This window comes from Schistocerca piceifrons, chromosome 7 (genome assembly GCF_021461385.2).
Source record: "Schistocerca piceifrons isolate TAMUIC-IGC-003096 chromosome 7, iqSchPice1.1, whole genome shotgun sequence".
Lineage (NCBI taxonomy): Eukaryota > Metazoa > Arthropoda > Insecta > Orthoptera > Acrididae > Schistocerca > Schistocerca piceifrons.
The window spans coordinates 407283319-407304781 of NC_060144.1; the positions used below are offsets into that span (position 1 = coordinate 407283319).

General features: G+C 39.9%; 1 protein-coding gene across 1 annotated transcript in view; it reads right to left on the bottom strand.

Moving 5' to 3' along the window:
* Window positions 1-21463, bottom strand: part of LOC124805373 (protein transport protein Sec16A-like) — a 169337-nt gene that overhangs the window by 96485 nt on the left and 51389 nt on the right. The window contains exon 4 of the mRNA XM_047265931.1: window positions 2178-2224. The gene's annotated coding sequence lies outside the window, so the exon portion shown is untranslated. The remainder of the gene's footprint in view (window positions 1-2177; window positions 2225-21463) is intronic.

Consider the following 21463-nt stretch of genomic DNA (forward strand, 5'->3'; position numbering starts at 1 on the left):
GAACAATACGGAATTTGTATTTACTTCATTGGATAATGTATGAAAATGCAGTGGTCGATACTCGGAGCAGAGAAAAAAAAGCTCGTCTTCCACCCTTTTTTTTTAAATTTATTTACTGACGCAGAGGTTTTGGTGCCAGTATTTATCTTTGTGCCTACAAAGCATGCCTGTGTAGCGCTACATATATTCGACGGCAGAAGTTAGTTGTGGTGGCACCTACCAACATTTTTCAGAACTTCCACTTGCTTTGCACTCGATTCTAAGCCGCAAGCGGTTTTTTGGATTACAAAAACCGGAAAAAAAGTGCAGCTTAGATTTGAGTAAATACGGTAACATTATTAAAAGAATTTTTCATTTTGTACCAGGTGTCTGTCTTAAGAGTTGTTAGGTGGAATTTCCATGGGACTTCAGCAGATATTTATAACTTCATTTTTACAACGTAATTGAAGTCAGCCAAACAAATACAGTTCACTACATCTTTCATGCGATACCCAGTGTCAATAAAAAGTATCAGTTTGTTTCCCACTACCTACAAAATGATTTCTGAAGTGGAATTTTATGCACCCATTTGAAAGAGCAGTTCAAAATTAGTCAAGTGCAATATTCATTTTATTGATATGTATTAACAGGGGCAGTAAAATAGGAAAAATAACAGTGATCCAGCAGTGACATGTATGCAGCCTTTTGCCATTCTGTCTGCTATCAACACGCACCAGTGTTACTCAGTCATCATTGAAGCACTGGTTGTTCTTCCTGTTTTACTGTCCCTGTTAACACATATCACTAAAACATACATCACATTAGGAGAATTGGGAACTGCTCAGTCGAATGAGCAAGTAAACCTCTGCTTTAAAAATTATTTTGTTTGTAACAGGAAACAAATTGATGATTTCTGTTGATGCTGTCTGGTGCATGAAACATATGCTCTGACAGTATTTGTTTGCACTGACTCCAGCTACAGATTGTCAAAACAAAATTGCAAAGATCTGCCAAAACACCATAATTGTGCTTGATGATGCTCATGAGACACACTCTGCATACAAGTTTTATTTTCAAAAACAGAACATGTTCAGAATATGTATCTTTTCTTGACCCATTTGCTGGCACAGTACTAAAATAAGGTAATAAAGAAGACCCATGGAGCTTCTAACCAGGCTCCATTGTGCCAATACTCTAAAAAAAATATGTTCAAATTACTCACATGCATGCAATTAGGCTAGTGACCTTCAGTGTAACAATCAATTTAATTTTCAGCTGCCTAAAAGTATCCCTGATACCAGCCTGAAAATTTGGAAAGTAGAAAGACAATGTCACTTGCATTATGTGATCTAAAGAAACCATTTGAATGTTCTATTTCTGACATCACACTAACAAAATTGGAGTATTATTGTATAAATAACCTTAATTTCTTCCTGTTTATATGAAGTAAGGCAATTTGTCTTACTCAGAAATAGACGCTCTTGTTTATTAGAAATTAGTGCTGATGTTCCACAGGCCTTTGTTTCTGGACCCAGCTTTCTCAAAGAAGCTATCAATGATTTGTCCTATTGTGAGTCGTAGTCAATCAATTGTTATGCTGAGGACATAACCTTGTTTACATCATGTAACAATATCTCAGCTCCTCATCAGGAAATGCATGGATCTCAAGACTCTTCATTGGATTGGTTTGCTATCAATAAGCTACTTTGAAATCCGGACAAAACTCTGAGCGCTAACAGTTGCAAATCTTTACATCTCTGACCCTATCAGGAACAACAATGTGGAATTTGTTTCTGGGTAACCATACAAAATTTTGCCATCCCAGTAAATAGGCTAGTAAGAACAAAATTCAAAGCAAATGCCTTCAGAATGATTAATAGATTATACCTCTCTCCTGGGTCAATGCTATTTGAAATTTTGAAAACAAATCTGTGTAACTCACTGTCAGATAATCCATTTATAAAAAAAAAGAGTTCTATTACATGCAAATTATTTACTTAAGTTTATAGTGCAACTTTGCTCACAGAATCAACTCTATCCATTTATTCATATCATTGTTGTCTAACTCTGATAAAGTAATTTCAAGTAAAAAAATCAATGGTGAAATAATCTTATTTCTTGATAAGGAATGACAAAATAAGAAAAAAATTAGTTTGTTACTCAAAAAGAAACCAATATTTCATATGTATTTAACTTACCATCTGTATCACAATGAGCAGTTATAAAGTCCTTTGGCAATCGCTCTCTGAGGGAAAAAACAGATTTTTCAGTGTTAATTATTGTAAATATTAAAATGATTCAACATAAATACAATTAGTGGATCACATTTTACTCACACTATGCGGGCCATTTGATGAATACCTCAACTACCACACTTCAGTCCCACCTCATAAATTTATTTTTATTTGTTTATTTACTTTTCTCTGCATGGAGTATATATATATAGTATTACAAGTAATAATACTTACAAAAACAGAATACAATTTTGAAAGCAAAGATTGTGTTATACGGAAACTCTTATTAAAATGTTAAAATCAAGCATATTATGGCCAATCATACTGGTATACAGATAGGTGGTAGTCATAACAATATAAAAAGCTGAGCAATGATTGCAGCAGAGCTGGTATATGACATGGCTGCTTTCACACATGGCCTGACCTCTGATGGGGTAAGACAGTCCTGTGGCAGAACATGCAGCTGATCAGTGCTTTACAATCTGGGCCATCTGGATCCTGCTCCACCACCAGCTCTTCTGAACTGTGCAGATGGGAGTTATACTTGCAACACATTCTCCGCTCCCGAAATTATCCTGGCCTCAACCTACAATAACCTACTGTGCCCACATATTGCACCCAACAGTTTCTGTCCCCTCTGTCCTATAACCTCCACACAATTCACATCCCCTCCCCATCATTGTGCTAGTCTCTGGCTATCCACTCCCCCCACCCAATCATTTCCTTTGTTTGCTCTTCTCTTTTTCTGCTCTCCTTACGCCCCCATCACCCACAGCCTTTTGACACTTCTTGAGTCTTGTCCTGCTGAATTCTAGGGTCAGACAGAGCTATTCTCTTCCCCTACCCATACTCTGCTATCCCTCTACCTTCCCTACCCCAATCCCTTCTGCTGATTTTGTTTGACGCAACAGTTGCTGTCCGGCTAAAGCAGCCAGAGATAGCGATCATGTGTATGCACTGTGCCTCGTTGTGTGAATGTGTGTCTGTTTTCCTTTCTTTTCTGAAGAACACTTTGGCTGAATGCTTAGTATGTAACAGTCTTTTTGTTGTGCCTGTCTATTTCAGTGTATGAACTTTACAGTGAGTAGCACTCTATCCTTTTTATAACTTTTGATATAATTTATTTACAAGACCTGAATTGAAACTGGGTCCTCTGCATAGCAGCCATACATACTGGCCACTCAGCTGCAGAAGTGGACCTACATACCCACGTATAATCTGCATTTCCATAAAAGAGAAAGGTTGGCCCTCAGTCTTGAGGAATATAGCACCAGATCTAATTTTGTTATTAGTTTTGTGTATGTAATTAATTTTCTAATTTATTTTGACCATTCCTAGTTAATATCTTTTGCTACAGGTCATTGTAGGGTGAAATCAAGGTAATTGTTTTGTGACTTAGATTCTATTGTTGACTTATAAACAAATATAAATTCTGTACTAATTATAAAGATTTGGAAGAAGAACTACTAGGATTCTTAAAGTACTTATTTGGCTCTGTTCGAAAACATATTAGCAAAGCCAGCCCTTAATTAATTCCAAAATGGTTACCAGGTTTGTCAAAAGTATTGTTTGTATAACTATATCTGTTAATTTCATTATTTAAACAAATAATTCGGCCTAACCTTTGTGATAGAAGGAACTGTCAAAAAGAACGAATTTTGCAATGTATTCAGTTAGTTGAATGAGTTATGTTTTAAATGTAATTTCTGTAGTAACTTAAACGTTGAATACTGTATAGTTTCAGTGCCTATTATTGTGAGGATATATAAAGGACCAATTTTTGGTCTCGAGACAGTCAATCAGTCCATGGCCACTTTTCAGATTAACAACACTGCATCTACTTAATGGTGGAATAAGTGTAACACAACTGGAACAATTAATAACAATGTCTGTTTAATTTATTTGATAAATAGTGTCACATGTCCTGCCCCCAAGAACCATGGACCTTGGCGTTGGTGGGGAGGCTTGCGTGCCTCAGCGATACAGATGGCCATACCGTAGGTGCAACTACAATGGAGGGGTATCTGTTGAGAGGCCAGACAAACATGTGGTTCCTGAAGAGGGGCAGTAGCCTTTTCAGTAGTTGCAGGGGCAACAGTCTGGATGATTGACTGATCTAGCCTTGTTACACTAACCAAAAGGGCCTTGCTGTGCTGGTACTGCAAACGGCTGAAGGCAAGGGGAAACTACGGCCGTAATTTTTCCCGAGGGCATGCAGCTTTACTGTATGGTTAAATAATGATGGCGTCCTATTGGGTAAAATATTCCGGAGGTAAAATAGTCCCCCATTCGGATCTCCAGGTGGGGACTACTCAGGAGGATGTCGTTATCAGAAGAAAGAAAACTGGCATTCTACGGATCGGAGTGCGGAATGTCAGATCCCTTAATCGGGCAGGTAGGTTAGAAAATTTAAAAAGGGAAATGGATAGGTTAAAGTTAGATATAGTAGGAATTAGTGAAGTTCGGTGGCAGAAGGAACAAGACTTTTGGTCAGGCGTATACAGGATTATAAATACAAAATCAACTAGGGGTAATGCAGGAGTCGGTTTAATAATGAATAAAGAAATATGAGTGCAGGTAAGCTACTACAAACAGCATAGTGAACACCTTATTGTGGCCAAGATAGACATGAAGCCCACGTCTACTACAGTAGCACAAGTTTATATGCCAACTAGCTCAGCAGATTACGAAGAAATTGAAGAAATGTACGATGAAATAAAAGAAATTATTCAGATAGTGAAGGGAGATGAAAATTTAATAGTCGTGGGTGACTGGAATTTGGTAGTAGGAAAAGGGAGAGAAGGAAACGTAGTAGTAGGTGAATATGGATTGGGGCTAAGAAATGAAAGACGAAGCCGCCTGGTAGAATTTTGCACAGAGCACAACACAATCATAGCTAACATTTGGTTCAAGAATCATAAAAGAAGGTTGTATACATGGAAGAAGCCTGGAGATACTGACAGGTTTAAGATAGATTATATAATGGTAATGCAGAGATTTAAGAACCAGGTTTTAAATTGTAAGACATTTCCAGGGCCAGATGTGGACTCTGACCACAATCTATTAGTTATGAACTGTAGATTAAAACTGAAGAAACTGCAAAAAGGTGGGAATTTAGGGAGATGGGACCTGGATAAACTGACTAAACCAGAGGTTGTACAGAGTTTCAGGGAGAGCATAACAGAACGATTGACAGGAATGGGGGAAAGAAATAAAGTAGAAGAAGAATGGGTAGCTTTGAGATATGAAATAGTCAAGGCAGCAGGGGATCAAGTAGGTAAAAAGATGAGGGTTAGTAGAAATCCTTGGGTAACAGAGGAAATATTGAATTTAATTGATGAAAGGAGAAAATATAAAAATGCAGTAAATGAACCAAGCAAAAAGGAATACAAACGTCTCAAAAATGAGGTCAACAGGAAGTGCAAAATGGCTAAGCAGGGATGGCTAGAGGACAAATGTAAGGATGTAGAGGCTTATCTCACTAGGGGGAAGGTAGATACTGCTTACAGGAATATTAAAGAGACCTTTGGAGAAAAGAGAACAACTTGTATGAATATCAAGAGCTCAGATGGGAACCGAGTTCTAAGCAAAGAAGGGAAAGCAGAAAGGTGGAAGGAGTATAAAAAGAGGGTCTATACAAGGGCGATGTACTTGAGGACAATATTATGGAAATGGAAGAGGATGTAGATGAAGATGAAATGGGAGATATGATACTGCATGAAGAGTTTGACAGAGCACTGAAAGACCTGAGTCGAAACAAGGCCCCGGGAGTAGACAACATTCCATTAGAACTACTGACGGCCTTAGGAGAGCCAGTCCTGACAAAACTCTACCATCTGGTGAGTAAGATGTATGAGACAGACGAAATTCCCTCAGACTTCAAGAAGAATATAATCATTCCAATCCCAAAGAAAGCAGGTGCTGACAGATGTGAAAATTACCGTACTATCAGTTTAATAAGTCACAGATGCAAAATACTAACATGAACTCTTTACAGACGAATGGAAAAACTGGTAGAAGCCGACCTCGGGAAAGATCAGTTTGGATTCTGTAGAAATATTGGAACACGTGAGGCAATACTGACCCTATGACTTATCTTAGAAGCTAGATTAAGGAAAGGCATACCTACGTTTCTAGTATTTGTAGACTTAGAGAAAGCTTTTGACAATGTTGACTGGAATACTCTCTTTCAAATTCTGAAGGTGGCAGGGATAAAATACAGGGAGTGAAGGGCTATTTACAATTTGTACAGAAACCAGATGGCAGTTATAAGAGTCGAGGGACATGAAAGGGAAGCAGTGGTTGGGAAGGGAGTGAGACAGGGTTGTAGCCCTTCCCCGACGTTATTCAATCTATATATTGAGCAAGCAGTGAAGGAAGCAAAAGAAAAGTTTGGAGTAGGTATTAAAATCCATGGAGAAGAAATAAAAACTTTGAGGTTCGCTGATGACATTGTAATTCTGTCAGAGACAGCAAAGCACTTGGAAGGGCAGTTGAACGGAATGGACAGTGTCTTGAAAGGAGGATATAAGATGAACATCAACAAAAGCAAAACGAGGATAATGGAATGTAGTCGAATTAAGTCGGGTGATGCTGAGGGAATTAGATTAGGAAATGAGACACTTAAAGTAGTAAAGGAGTTTTGCTATTTAGGGAGTAAAATAACTGATGATGGTCGAAGTAGAGAGGATATAAAATGTAGACTGGCAATGGCAAGGAAAGCTTTTCAGAAGAAGAGAAATTTGTTAACATCGAGTATAGATTTAAGTGTCAGGAAGTCATTTCTCAAAGTTGGTTGGTTGGTTGGTTTGGGGAAGGAGACCAGACAGCGTGGTCATCGGTCTCATCGGATTAGGGAAGGATTGGGAAGGAAGTCGGCCGTGCCCTTTCAGAGGAACCATCCCGGCATTTGCCTGGAGTGATTTAGGGAAATCACGGAAAACCTAAATCAGGATGGCCGGACGCATTTCTCAAAGTATTTGTATGGATTGTAGCTATGTATGGAAGTGAAACATGGACGATAAATAGCTTAGACAAGAAGAGAATAGAAGCTTTCGAAATGTGGTGTTACAGAAGAATGCTGACGATTAGATGGGTAGATCATATAACTAATGAGGAGGTATTGAATAGGATTGGGGAGAAGAGAAGTTTGTGGCACAACTTGACTAGAAAAAGGGGTCGGTTGGTAGGACATGTTCTGAGGCATGAAGGGATCACCAATTTATTATTGGAGGGCAGCGTGGAGGGTAAAAATCGTAGAGGGAGACCAAGAGATGAATATACTAAACAGATTCAGAAGGATGTAGGTTGCAGTAGGTACTGGGAGATGAAGAACCTTGCACAGGATAGAGTAGCATGGAGAGCTGCATCAAACCAGTCTCAGGACTGAAGACCACAACAACAACAGTGTCACATGTACCGTATTATTCTGCAAGAACTGTGACTGTGTGGTTAGGTTTATACTGTTCACAGATGTTCAACACCAAACTATTGTAGCAGTATTCTAATGTTGACTGCAACCTATTAATGAGGCTAATCAACATTTACCTATAGCACACTGGCCATATATTTGTGTAATATTGGGGGGGGGCGCTTGTAAATGGTGGTGGGGGGGGGGGGGGGGGTTGAGAATAGTTAAAGTAAAGAACTGTGAAACACAATTGTGCAACAGTTGGCTACATCATTTACAGTAGTCAGGGTTGAACTTCCACCCTGCATTTTTCATCCAGTATAACAATACAGCACTATGATACTAAGGACTATCAATGAATAAATAAAGCAGGCAAACATCACAACTGACCACAAAGGAGTGACCTCATCATGATTTACTCTCATCCAGGACTGGAGCTACTGAATCACACTCTTTGCCAGAGTTCCATTACGTCCTACTGCGTCCTGAAATATGAAATATTCTTCCCGCCACTCCCATAGTGGTATTCCATAACCCACCCAACCTATGGAATATCCTTATCTGTCCTTAGTCCATCCCCACTTCCAACATAACCTTTTGAACCACAGTTTATATAGCCTGGAAAAACCTACATGCAAGACCTGCCCCACACATCCTTACAGTACCACCTCCTGCCACAGGTGTTTCCTACACCATCAAAGGCAAGGCAACATGTGAAAGGAGCCGCATAGTCTACCAGCTTAGCTATGTTGCCAAGACCACTAACAAGATCAAGATTACTGTCCACATGAATGGCAATCATCACACCGTGGCAGAGAGACAGTTAGGCCACCCAGTAGTCATCAAGCAATGCAGTGCAACGTGCTTGATGTCAATGGCTGCTTCACTGGCCATGCCATCTGTATCCTTCCCACTAATAGTAGCTGATCTGAAAACTCTCTCTGCAAGATATCTTTAGTTCTCAAAACCCCCTGGCCTCAAACTTCACTAGTCTCTGTCCTCAGCCTTCACTAGTCTCTGTCCTCCACATGTCTCTATCCTCTTCCCTTTTCCATTCAAGACTTACATACACCTTTTATGCCCCAGTTCACATTCATAGTTCTGTTCACTTCTTTGCTTCTCTCATCTCCCTATTTTCTGTCATCATAGCTCTCCTGACACTGATTCTTCTGATTCTTGCAACCCACCATCCTCTACCCACACATTCCTTCATGTCTTCACAGGCAGCACAACAAATCTTTCCCCACCTCTACACTACTATCCCTCTTCCTCCTAGGCCCCTTCTGTACCTCCACTATCCACTCCAGTTAAGATCACTACTTGCTCCAGTGGGACCATAGTGGCTGTAGATGACAGTAGCCCTGCATGTGTGAGTTGTACGTATGTGAGTATGTGTGTGTTTTACTTCATCTCACGAAGAACGATAGCTAAAAGTTACACAATAGCCTACTTTTAAATGTGCATGTCTGGTGTTCAGTCCCTCCTCTGTGTGGTGCTGAGCAATCTACCCTATTCATGTTGTTATTCCATCCTAACTCTTCCACTGTTTCTTTTACTTACTAGTTTTAATATCCTTCCAATTTATGCCACCTATATGCTGCAAACCATTATTTTAAAGGAAGAAAACACTAAGGACACAAATATGAACCTTGCAAATTCAGAACTGTGATGCAAGGCATAAAAGATTTACATAGGGTCCTGAACACAAGTAGAATATTAGTCAGTGAGCAAAATGGCTTCAGAAAAAATAGGTCGACTGAAACAGCTATATATAATTTCCTAAAACTTCTCCTGATCTTTATAGATCATAACGAAGTAAACTGTGGGGTGTTTTTAGATTTATCAAAGGCATTTGATGTAATTGATCATGAATTATTGCTTGAGAAACTATATTGCTATGGTGTACGTGGTACTGTTCACAGCTGGTATAAATCATACCTGTCAGACAGATACCAGAAAGTAGAAATAGTTCACGAAGGAACCTCTTACTTTTCAGAATATAGGAAAGTTAGTAATGGAGTGCCACAAGGTTCTGTGCTGGGGCCCCTCTTGTTCTTGATTTTCATAAATGACCTACCAAACTGTTTAACACTAGCTAATGCTGTATTGTATGCAGACGATACAAGTCTTTTTATTAATTAAAGCTCAAAATGAGACTGACTTGCAACACAAAGTAGAAATAACAAAAGAAGAAGCAGGAAAATGGTTTAGAGATAACTGTTTATTTGTAAATGAGGAAAAAAAAAAAAAAAAAAAAAAAAAAAGCAGTATGGATGAATTTCAGCCACGTATCGAATAAAGTAAAGCCCAATATAGTTTTAAAACTTGGTGAACAGAAGATTTTGCAAACTTCAAACACAAAAGTTTTAGGTATCTGGCTAGACGAGCATCTAAAGGGGGATAAACATATTGAAATGCTCAATAAAAAGCTAAGTAAATGCTGCTACATACTCATAATGCTGAAAAACTGCTGCAGTGAAAAAAGGGTAACATGTGCTTATTATGCTCTTATGCATAGTCTATTGCGGTATAGTGTCTTATTTTGGGGTAATTCAAGTCTGGCAAACTTGTCATTCATTATTCAAAAATGACCATTAAGAATCATGAAAGGGGCTGCACCAAGAGAGCCCTGCAGGGAAATTTTCAAAGAATTTCAAATAATGTCACTTCCATCTTTATATATCTACTAAAGTATCTGCTTTTTCAAATCTCACCCACAATTTTCTTCTTTAAATAGTGAGTGCCATGACTACCCAACAGGACACATAATGATTTCCACAGAGAAACACACAAAACAGCCCAGTAACACAAAAGTGCAATATATCACCCCAAGCCTCAAAAAGATATTAGTCAGCTTAATAAAATGTTATTAAGAGAATGTTTTTACAGTGTTACAGAGTACATGGGTTTTCAGAACATAGTGACATAGTGGCCAATGATAATGATAATTCATATTTGAACAAATGTATGAAAATAGTCTGCCTGTACACCCTATAAATAATTAATTATTGTTTGTTCTGTTATTCTCTACTATAGTGGTCAATTATAATGATAAGTCATATATGAAAAACAAATATATGAAAATAGTATGCATTATAAATAATTAATTATTGTTTGTTTTGTTATTCTCTACTATACGCTGCACAAGATATATATTTATATACGGTATGTTTTACCACGGTAGGCCTATGTTATTAATTTACTGTATAATTACATACTCATACAATGTATCACAACAACTCCTATATCATTGTATATGATAAAATGGATGCTCAATAAATAACAAATAAGATTCCCCCATGACCCATGGACCTTGCCGTTGATGGGGAGGCTTGCGTGCCTCAGCGATACAGATAGCCATACTGTAGGTGCAACCCCAACGGAGGGGTATCTGTTGAGAGGCCAGACAAATGTGTGGTTCCTGAAGAGGGGCAGCAGCCTTTTCAGTAGTTGCAAGGGCAACAGTCTGGATGATTGACTGATCTGGCCTTGTAACAATAACCAAAACGGCCTTGCTGTGCTGGTACTGCGAACGGCTGAAAGCAAGGGGAAACTACAGCCGTAATTTTTCCCGAGGGCATGCAGCTTTACTGTATGATTAAATGATGATGGCGTCCTCTTGAGTAAAATATTCCGGAGGTAAAATAGTCCCCCATTCGGATCTCCGGGCGGGGACTACTCAGGAGGATGTCGTTATCAGGAGAAAGAAAACTGGCGTTCTACGGATCGGAGCAAGGAATGTCAGATCCCTTAATCGGGCAGGTAGGTTAGAAAATTTAAAAAGGGAAATGGATAGGTTGAAGTTAGATATAGTGGGAATTAGTGAAGTTCGGTGGCAGGAGGAACAAGACTTCTGGTCAGGTGACTACAGGGTTATAAACACAAAATCAAATAGGGGTAATGCAGGAGTAGGTTTAATAATGAATAGGAAAATAGGAATGCGGGTAAGCTACTACAAACAGCATAGTGAACGCATTATTGTGGCCAAGATAGATACGAAGCCCACACCTACTACAGTAGTACAAGTTTATTTGCCAACTAGCTCTACAGATGACGAAGAAATTGAAGAAATGTACAATGAAATAAAAGAAATTATTCAGATAGTGAAGGGAGACGAAAATTTAATAGTCATGGGTGACTGGAATTCGAGTGTAGGAAAAGGGAGAGAAGCAAACATAGTTGGTGAATATGGATTGGGGCTAAGAAATGGAAGAGGAAACCGCCTGGTAGAATTTTGCACAGAGCACAACACAATCATAGCTAACACTTGGTTTAAGAATCATGAAAGAAGGTTGTATACATGGAAGAACCCTGGAGATACTAAAAGGTATCAGATAGATTATATAATGGTAAGACAGTGATTTAGGAACCAGGTTTTAAATTGTAAGGCATTTCCAGGGGCAGATGTGGACTCTGACCACAATCTATTGGTTATGACCTGTAGATTAAAACTGAAGAAACTGCAAAAAGGTGGGAATTTAAGGAGATGGGACCTGGATAAACTGAAAGAACCAGAGGTTGTACAGAGTTTCAGGGAGAGCATAAGGGAGCAATTGACAGGAATGGGGGAAAGAAATACAGTAGAAGAAGAATGGGTAGCTTTGAGGGATGAAGTAGTGAAGGCAGCAGAGGATCAAGTAGGTAAAAAGAAGAGGGCTAGTAGAAATCCTTGGGTAACAGAAGAAATATTGAATTTAATTGATGAAAGGAGAAAATATAAAAAGGCAGTAAATGAAGCAGGCAAAAAGGAATACAAACGTCTCAAAAATGAGATCGACAGGAAGTGCAAAATGGCTAAGCAGGGATGGCTAGAGGACAAATGTAAGGATGTAGAGGCTTATCTCACTAGGGGTAAGATAGATACTGCCTACAGGAAAATTAAAGAGACCTTTGGAGATAAGAGAACGACTTGTATAAATATCAAGAGCTCAGATGGAAACCCAGTTCTAAGCAAAGAAGGGAAAGCAGAAAGGTGGAAGGAGTATATAGAGGGTCTATACAAGGGCGATGAGCTTGAGGACAATATTATGGAAATGGAAGAGGATGTAGATGAAGATGAAATGGGAGATACGATACCGCGTGAAGAGTTTGACAGAGCACTGAAAGACCTGAGTCGAAACAAGGCCCCGGGAGTAGACAACATTCCATTGGAACTACTGACAGCCTTGGGAGAGCCAGTCCTGACAAAAATCTACCATCTGGTGAGCAAGATGTATGAGACAGGCGAAATACCCTCAGACTTCAAGAAGAACATAATAATTCCAATCCCCAAGAAAGCAGGTGTTGACAGATGTGAAAATTACCGAACTATCAGTTTAATAAGTCACAGCTGCAAAATACTAAGACGAATTCTTTACTGACAAATGGAAAAACTAGTAGAAGCCAACCTCGGGGAAGATCAGTTTGGATTCCGTAGAAATACTGGAACATGTGAGGCAATACTGACCTTACGACTTTTCTTAGAAGAAAGATTAAGGAAAGGCAAACCTACGTTTCTAGCATTTGTAGGCTTAGAGAAAGCTTTTGACAATGTTGACTGGAACAGTCTCTTTCAAATTCTAAAGGTAGCAGGGGTAAAATACAGGGAGCGAAAGACTATTTACAATTTGTACAGAAACCAGATGGCAGTTATAAGAGTCGAGGGACATGAAAGGGAAGCAGTGGTTGGGAAGGGAGTGAGACAGGGTTGTAGCCTCTCCCCGATGTTATTCAATCTGTATATTGAGCAAACAGTAAAGGAAACAAAAGAAAAATTCGGAGTAGGTATTAAAATCCATGGAGAAGAAATAAAAACTTTGAGGTTCACCGATGACATTGTAATTCTGTCAGAGACAGCAAAGGACTTGGAAGGGCAGTTGAACGGAATGGACAGTGTCTTGAAAGGAGGATATAAGATGAACATCAACAAAAGCAAAACGAGGATAATGGAATGTAGTCGAATTAAGTCGGGTGATGCTGAGGGAATTAGATTAGGAAATGAAACACTTAAAGTAGTAAAGGAGTTTTGCTATTTGGGGAGCAAAATAACTGATGATGGTCGAAGTAGAGAGGATATAAAATGTAGACTGGCAATGGCAAGGAAAGCTTTTCAGAAGAAGAGAAATTTGTGAACATCGAGTATAGATTTAAGTGTCAGGAAGTCATTTCTCAAAGTATTTGTATGGAGTGTAGCCATGTATGGAAGTGAAACATGGACGATAAATTGTTTGGACAAGAAGAGAATAGAAGCATTCGAAATGTGGTGCTACAGAAGAATGCTGAAGATTAGATGGGTAGATCACATAACTAATGATGAAGTATTGAATAGGATTGGGGAGAAGAGAAGTTTGTGGCACATGACCAGAAGACGGGATCGGACATGTTCTGAGGCATCAAGGGATCACCAATTAAGTATTGGAGGGCAGCGTGGAGGGTAAAAATCGTAGAGGGAGACCAAGAGATGAATACACTAAGCAGATTCAGAAGGATGTAGATTGCAGTAGGTACTGGGAGATGAAGAAGCTTGCACACAATAGAGTACCATGGAGAGCTGCATCAAACCAGTCTCAGGACTGAACACCACAACAACAACAACAAGATTAATGTTAACATCAAAAAGGCATTGTGTGAAAATGAGCTGTTTTTCATAATTTTCTAGTAGATGATCTTAAGATGTTGACTGAAGATACTTTTAAGAAGCAATTTAAGAGGTGGTTTATCCTTAAATGCCCACTAACATGAATAATAAGGTATGCAACACTTGTCCTAGCAATAAGTGTAGTACTAAATTGCATATAAAACCAATTGCTCACTGTGGAGTATATTATAGTCATATGCACAAATTTAATAATTGCAGAATAGTGTCAAAAACTTCTTGGAGTGTGCAAAACAGTGCTATAACTGCACTTTGTTGACATGCTCCTGCATCTAAAATTGTGTTAAGAGGTAAAAAAATAAAGCAAATTAAAGCTGTGATTCAGAAAGCATTTTGAGTTTTCAGAAGAAGACAGTGAGTTGAGATAGGATATAACAGTTTCAGATATTTTACTGAAGATGGGATTTAGTGATCTTGGTCTATAACTTGACATTTGTTCCTTACTTCCTTTCTTGTGCACTGGTTAATCACACTTATTTTTAAGGCACTTTGATAAAAGTTTTCTTTAATACTACAATAAAATGGTGAGGGGTTTAGTAATTTCATTCCCAAATTTCTTTACCACTATGCTTCAAATACCATCCAGCCCAGGTAGTGTTTATTCTTTAGTTTATAAATTGTGTCTAATATCTTATGTACATTCACCTAAATCTGAGCTCTGCTCAGTGTGTGATATTATGGTGTCCCAGCTTGCATATCTATAAAGGAAGCTGGTTGGTAAAAATGAGAGATAAAGGGCTTATTTCATAAATTGCATATTGTAGTTGGATCTTTTACCAGGTGGGTTCCATGTCTAATTTGACAGGTTCATTGTCCACCATACTGACAGTTTTACAATGTTTATTGAATGGCCTTTGGGATGCTGCACCTATGCTGGCTGAATGCTCTATTGTACAGTTGTTTATCTGTTTCCTAAACAGTAATAGGTCTGCCTTAAAGATTTTTCTTAATTGTCATTTCCCTTACAAGCATGTAGCTCTGTTTCCTTATACAGGTTGAGTACAGTAATATATAACATTTATTTTCTTCCCTGAATGGTTCCCGATATCGAAACAAGGATTTGTGCAAATTGATAGTATGCTGAGGGGTATATAATACACTCCTGGAAATTGAAATAAGAACACCGTGAATTCATTGTCCCAGGAAGGGGAAACTTTATTGACACATTCCTGGGGTCAGATACATCACATGATCACACTGACAGAACCACAGGCACATAGACACAGGCAACAGAGCATGCACAATGTCGGCACTAGTACAGTGTATATCCACCTTTCGCAGCAATGCAGGCTGCTATTCTCCCATGGAGACGATCGTAGAGATGCTGGATGTAGTCCTGTTGAATGGCTTGCCATGCCATTTCCACCTGGCGCCTCAGTTGGACCAGCGTTCGTGCTGGACGTGCAGACCGCGTGAGACGACGCTTCATCCAGTCCCAAACATGCTCAACGGGGGACAGATCCGGAGATCTTGCTGGCCAGGGTAGTTGACTTACACCTTCTAGAGCACATTGGGTGGCACGGGATACATGCGGACGTGCATTGTCCTGTTGGAACAGCAAGTTCCCTTGCCGGTCTAGGAATGGTAGAACGATGGGTTCAATGACGGTTTGGATGTACCGTGCACTATTCAGTGTCCCCTCGACGATCACCAGTGGTGTACGGCCAGTGTAGGAGATCGCTCCCCACACCATGATGCCGGGTGTTGGCCCTGTGTCCCTCGGTCGTATGCAGTCCTGATTGTGGCGCTCACCTGCACGGCGCCAAACACGCATACGACCATCATTGGCACCAAGGCAGAAGCGACTCTCATCGCTGAAGACGACACGTTTCCATTCGTCCCTCCATTCACGCCTGTCGCGACACCACTGGAGGCGGGCTGCACATTGTTGGGGCGTGAGCGGAAGACGGCCTAACGGTGTGCGGGACCGTAGCCCAGCTTCATGGAGACGGTTGCGAATGGTCCTCGCCGATACCCCAGGAGCAACAGTGTCCCTAATTTGTTGGGAAGTGGCGGTGCGGTCCCCTACGGCACTGCGTAGGATCCTACGGTCTTGGCGTGCATCCGTGCGTCGCTGCGGTCCGGTCCCAGGTCGACGGGCACGTGCACCTTCCGCCGACCACTGGCGACAACATCGATGTACTGTGGAGACCTCACGCCCCACGTGTTGAGCAATTCGGCGGTACGTCCACCCGGCCTCCCGCATGCCCACTATACGCCCTCGCTCAAAGTCCGTCAACCGCACATACGGTTCACGTCCACACTGTCGCGGCATGCTACCAGTGTTAAAGACTGCGATGGAGCTCCGTATGCCACGGCAAACTGGCTGACACTGACGGCGGCGGTGCACAAATGCTGCGCAGCTAGCGCCATTGCTTGTACAGCCCTCTCGCAGTGTCCGGAGCAAGTATGGTGGGTGTGACACACCGGTGTCAATGTGTTCTTTTTTCTATTTCCAGGAGTGTATTTTGTATGGATTATGTTCTGAATTCTTGTATCAGCCCAGATATTGAAACAAGTACATTTTTGAATGGAAACATACACTTTTCATAGCTGCATTCAACAGCTCTCAGAAGAACAATAACAGTAATATAGTATTTGTTAGTACTGACATTGAAACTTTTCACAAAAGAGTCTGAGAATTGCACTAAAACTGGAAAGCAATGTGGCCAGAATCAGCTAGCATCCCAAGCATGGCTCTCATGCCAGGCCGTATTGTTATATGCAGCAAGATAGGCCTACTCTACTACGGTAAACCTCATTTCCTATATGACATAGACACAGGGTCAACTATGGTTTTTTTAATGGAACTGTGGTATATGCTAGCTCTTGGCACATTAGATGGGGTTTAGGGAAATAATTTCAAATGTGTGCACAATTCAAGATATTTGTGGAAACAACTACAGTTTCATCACGCAGTTTTCCATTACCATTTCGACAGCACTTGTTTGACATTTCCCATATAAAAGTAACACGTCCAACTTCTATTCATTGGTGTGCATGTCTGCATGCAAGAAATGTTGATTCAGAAATGACCTGCTGATAGATAACACAGTTTCCGCTATTTCTGCAACACAGACAAGTAAACAGTTGAAAATCTTGACACAATGATGTAGCCTGGTGGGAGCATGTTTACAACACAATAGCCAATTTTGGCTGACTCACTTTTCAATTTTATAATATTTCTTGGATTCTTTTGTGAAGAGTTTCAGCCTCAAAATTAACAAGCATTATATCACTGTACACCTCTCTTCAAGCACTTTTGAATGCTGTTAAAAACAAGTATATCATTCTATTTTTAAAAAAATCATATTTGCTTCAATATCTCTATCAATACTAGAGTTTATATTCTTTGTTACATATCAAAGTATGTGCCTCTTAGCAAACTATACTTGCCTAAACCTCATTTCAATATCTGGAACTGTTGACGAAATAAAATGAGTGTTATGTGACGAACCCAAGATATACAGTCAATATCACATATAATGTCACTTAACTTAAGCAAAATAAGTAAAAGTTTCAGTGTAGTATCACATTCACTACAACAGCGTGTTAGTAAATCCTGGTTATTTCTTTGATGGGGAAGCAGAAGTCAAAACGCCTCAACGTGGTTCTATAAAATTCACTCCATTTGCTTTCTGATCCTTTAGCTTCATGGGGTCCAGTGCACCTCTGTTATTTATTTTTGGAGAAGCTGTGTTGCCAATTCTCAGAATCCATTTCTACTCATACATTTTAATGGGGACTTAAAAAAAAGGAAGTTCCATGATGGTGTAGCTGCCAAAGTAACTTTTATTGAATGTTGTGCTACACTTCAAAGTGATGCAGATATATATCACACTATTTTTCAACATAGTCACCAACTCCTTTTAAACAACAGATGGAACATTCTACCAATTATTCAATTCCTCAACAACTCCGCTCCATTACAGGGAACGGTTAAGTGAACATCCTTATTGTTGGAAAATTTCTTTCCCCTCATATGTTATTTCAGCTTGCTGAAAAGATGGACTTGCATGGTGCAAAATCTGGACTTCCCAATCAGCATCAGCCATGTATTACAACTAGATCAATACTCCATTTTATCCATACACCACCAGAATTACTTGTTACCTGTACTGAAACAGAACTATGTCTGAAAGAACAACTATGTAGTTGTTTTTGACACAGTAAAGTTTCAGAATTCTAACAATCGACAATAGTGATCCAAATACTGAAAATCAACACTTCTGCAGCTAACACTGTCTTTTACATATCTATTGCTTATCACATATTCTCTTCTACTGGTACTTGACTCTGTTACCATAGTGTCAGAGCTAGCTATATTTGTGCTCTTATAAGAATTTAATGTTTTCATCAGTTGTTCTATAGAAGTCTACATCAATATTTAAGTATCCAGCTACACTAAGATCAGTGACATTCGTCTACTTAAGTACCATGTTAAGTCTATCAAAACTCCACCACCCACATCAGTTGATGGGTGGCTCATTCCAATAAACTTCATGTTTAGCTAATACACTTGGGCATTTATGTGGGGGCACACCACCAGCCATTTCAGCTGTTCCTTCTTCAATCTAATGTTCAATAAGTGAAGTTATTTTAAATGTAATATGTTCACTCATAAAAGCTGTTACTCCATCTCTTTTGCGTAGTTGTCTGAAGTAAAACCATCCAACTGCAATGCAAAAATTTTACTGGCTTTTGGCCCATGTTCTATTGTTAGTAACAGATGTGCAGTGAATGTTTGTCCAGAAACATTTGTAGCAAACTGAAACTGTTTTGAAGCTACTGCACTCTGAGGTGCATTTTACTAAGGGGCATTTATCATTTTTGTTTACCTTATGTTCTGTATAAATCATAAACATGTCCAATCAAGAGAATCTTAATCAGTTGTTTAACAACAATATAAGAAAGGATAGATTGCTACTTACCATAAAGATAACAAGCCAAGTGCAGACAAGCACAATTAAAAGACATTTACACATAAGCTTTCGGCCTCAACCTTCATTGAAAAAAGAGAAAGGGAAACCAGCACCATTCACCCACACAAGCAAGCATACCTCATGCACACATAACTGCCAACTCTGGCTAGAATGCAACTATCATGTGGGATTAATGCAGCAATCTAGAAGGTGCGGGGAAGGGGAAGGGTTAGGGGAAGCAATAGTAGTGTACCAGTGTGGGAAGGAAAGAGTACTGTTGGTGGAGTGTGCAGAGACTGGAATGCCAACAGGTGCAACAGCAGATTGTGGGGCAAGGCGATGGGGAAAACAGAGTGAAACAGGAGAGCAGTGGGGAAAGATGGGTGGGTGCATTGGCAGAGGGTGGCAAACAAAGAGTGTAGCAGAGAGGACAGAGGGGGTGGAAACTGTTGAGTGGAAGATGTGAGGACAGTATGTTACCGTAGGTTGAGGCCGGGATAATTACAGGAACAGAGAATGTGTTTTAAGTGTAACTCCCATCTGTGCAGTTCAGAAAAGCTGGTGGTGGAGAGGAATATACAGATGGATCACATAGTGAAGAAGCTACTGAAAGGACTTTATATTCATCTGTATGTTGTGCCACAGGATGGCCTACTCTGCTCATGGCCACAGTTTGGCAGTGGACAACTGGCTGTTAGTTGTACAATGTACACTTCCGCAGGGACATATCACAAATAACAAAATTTTCTGGGCCTTTATGCCATGACTGAATGGATTCCACCTTAAAATAATATGTTTTAGCCCCATCAGCAGAGGAGATTTTTCGTGGGGTATCATAGTTTCTCTCAATGTCCAATTCACACCTTGGCTCATTACTGACTATAGCAAAATTCCACTTCTGTGTGCTTCCACACAGTCGCATGATGTCACAGGTTTTCAATATGCAAGTGCAATTGGCCATTGTCGACTGCCATATCACTGTTGCTATCACCCTCTGGTGGAAGACTGGTCCACATTTTCTTAGGCACCAGAAACCAGATGTCATTCATTTTCACACCCTCCTCCTTCCTACTGAAATTCTTGGAGTGTTTTACAATCTCTATGGCCTCTCAGTATAACTTTCAAGGTATCCGTATCCGCTTGTGGCTGCCAGTACTTGAGTCCTATCAAAATGAAGGCAGTGGTCTCCTGGATGCAAATCAGGTTCTGCAACAGCTGATCTGTCAATCTCCCCATTTCTGCAATTGCCCCTGTGCTCTTCTAGTCATTTTTTCACTGTTATTTTTGTAGCACCTACATACAACTTCCCACAACTACACGGAATCCTGTAAGTTGGCTAGCAGCCTTGGACAATTTCAGGTGCTCATATATCTTCCAGGTTGGTTTGAAGATTACTGTGATGTCCCATTTTTTCACTGTTTTTCCTATGTGGTCAGTAACACACTTAATGAAAGGCAGGAAAACTTTCTATTTCGCTGGTGCTTGAGCATCACTATGATTTCTACACAGTGGTCTTAACACTATTTTCACCTCTGCTAAAGAATAACCATGCTTCAGCAATTCATTGGTAAGATGTTTTAATTCTGTGTCAAGCAGCTCCGTTTTACAGATTTTCCTTGTTCTATCTGCCAATGTTTTTATGATACCTCGCTTTTGTTGTGAGTGGTAGGTACAAACGGTGTAACAGTCTGTGTGCATTGGTTCTTGGTAAACAGTAGTGCCAAGTTATCATCTTCTTTCTTGGAAACTAGCACATCAAGAAGATTTAATCTTCTGCCTGCCTCCTCCTCCACAGTAAACTGAATCTTCAGACTGATCTTGTTGAGATGTTGGTGAAAACGACCCAGTTCCTCTCTGCCATGCCACCACAAAGCAAATGTACCATCCACATATCAGAACCAAATATTTGGTTTCTTGTTCACAGTTTCCAATGCCTGCTCCACGAATTTTTCTGTAAAGAAGTTCACTATAACTGGGATTAACGTCCTCCCCCATAGTGACACCATTCGTATGTCCATAGAATTCGTTCCATTTGAAATATGTGGTTGTGAGGCAATATTTAAAGAGTTCTGCATCATTGGGAGAAAAAATTCCCATTCAGCTGTTGCAACAGTTCATTGAGCATAGTGAATAATGTTACTGTATTAACACGATTCACGTTGTCCGTCGCACTTCACATAATGTAGACCGGGAGCTGTCTGCTAGGCATGCCCGATGTAAAACTGATTGGGCACAGCCCATGCTGCCTGAGTTGCTGTTGTTCCGCCAACAGAGTGTGCAGCCG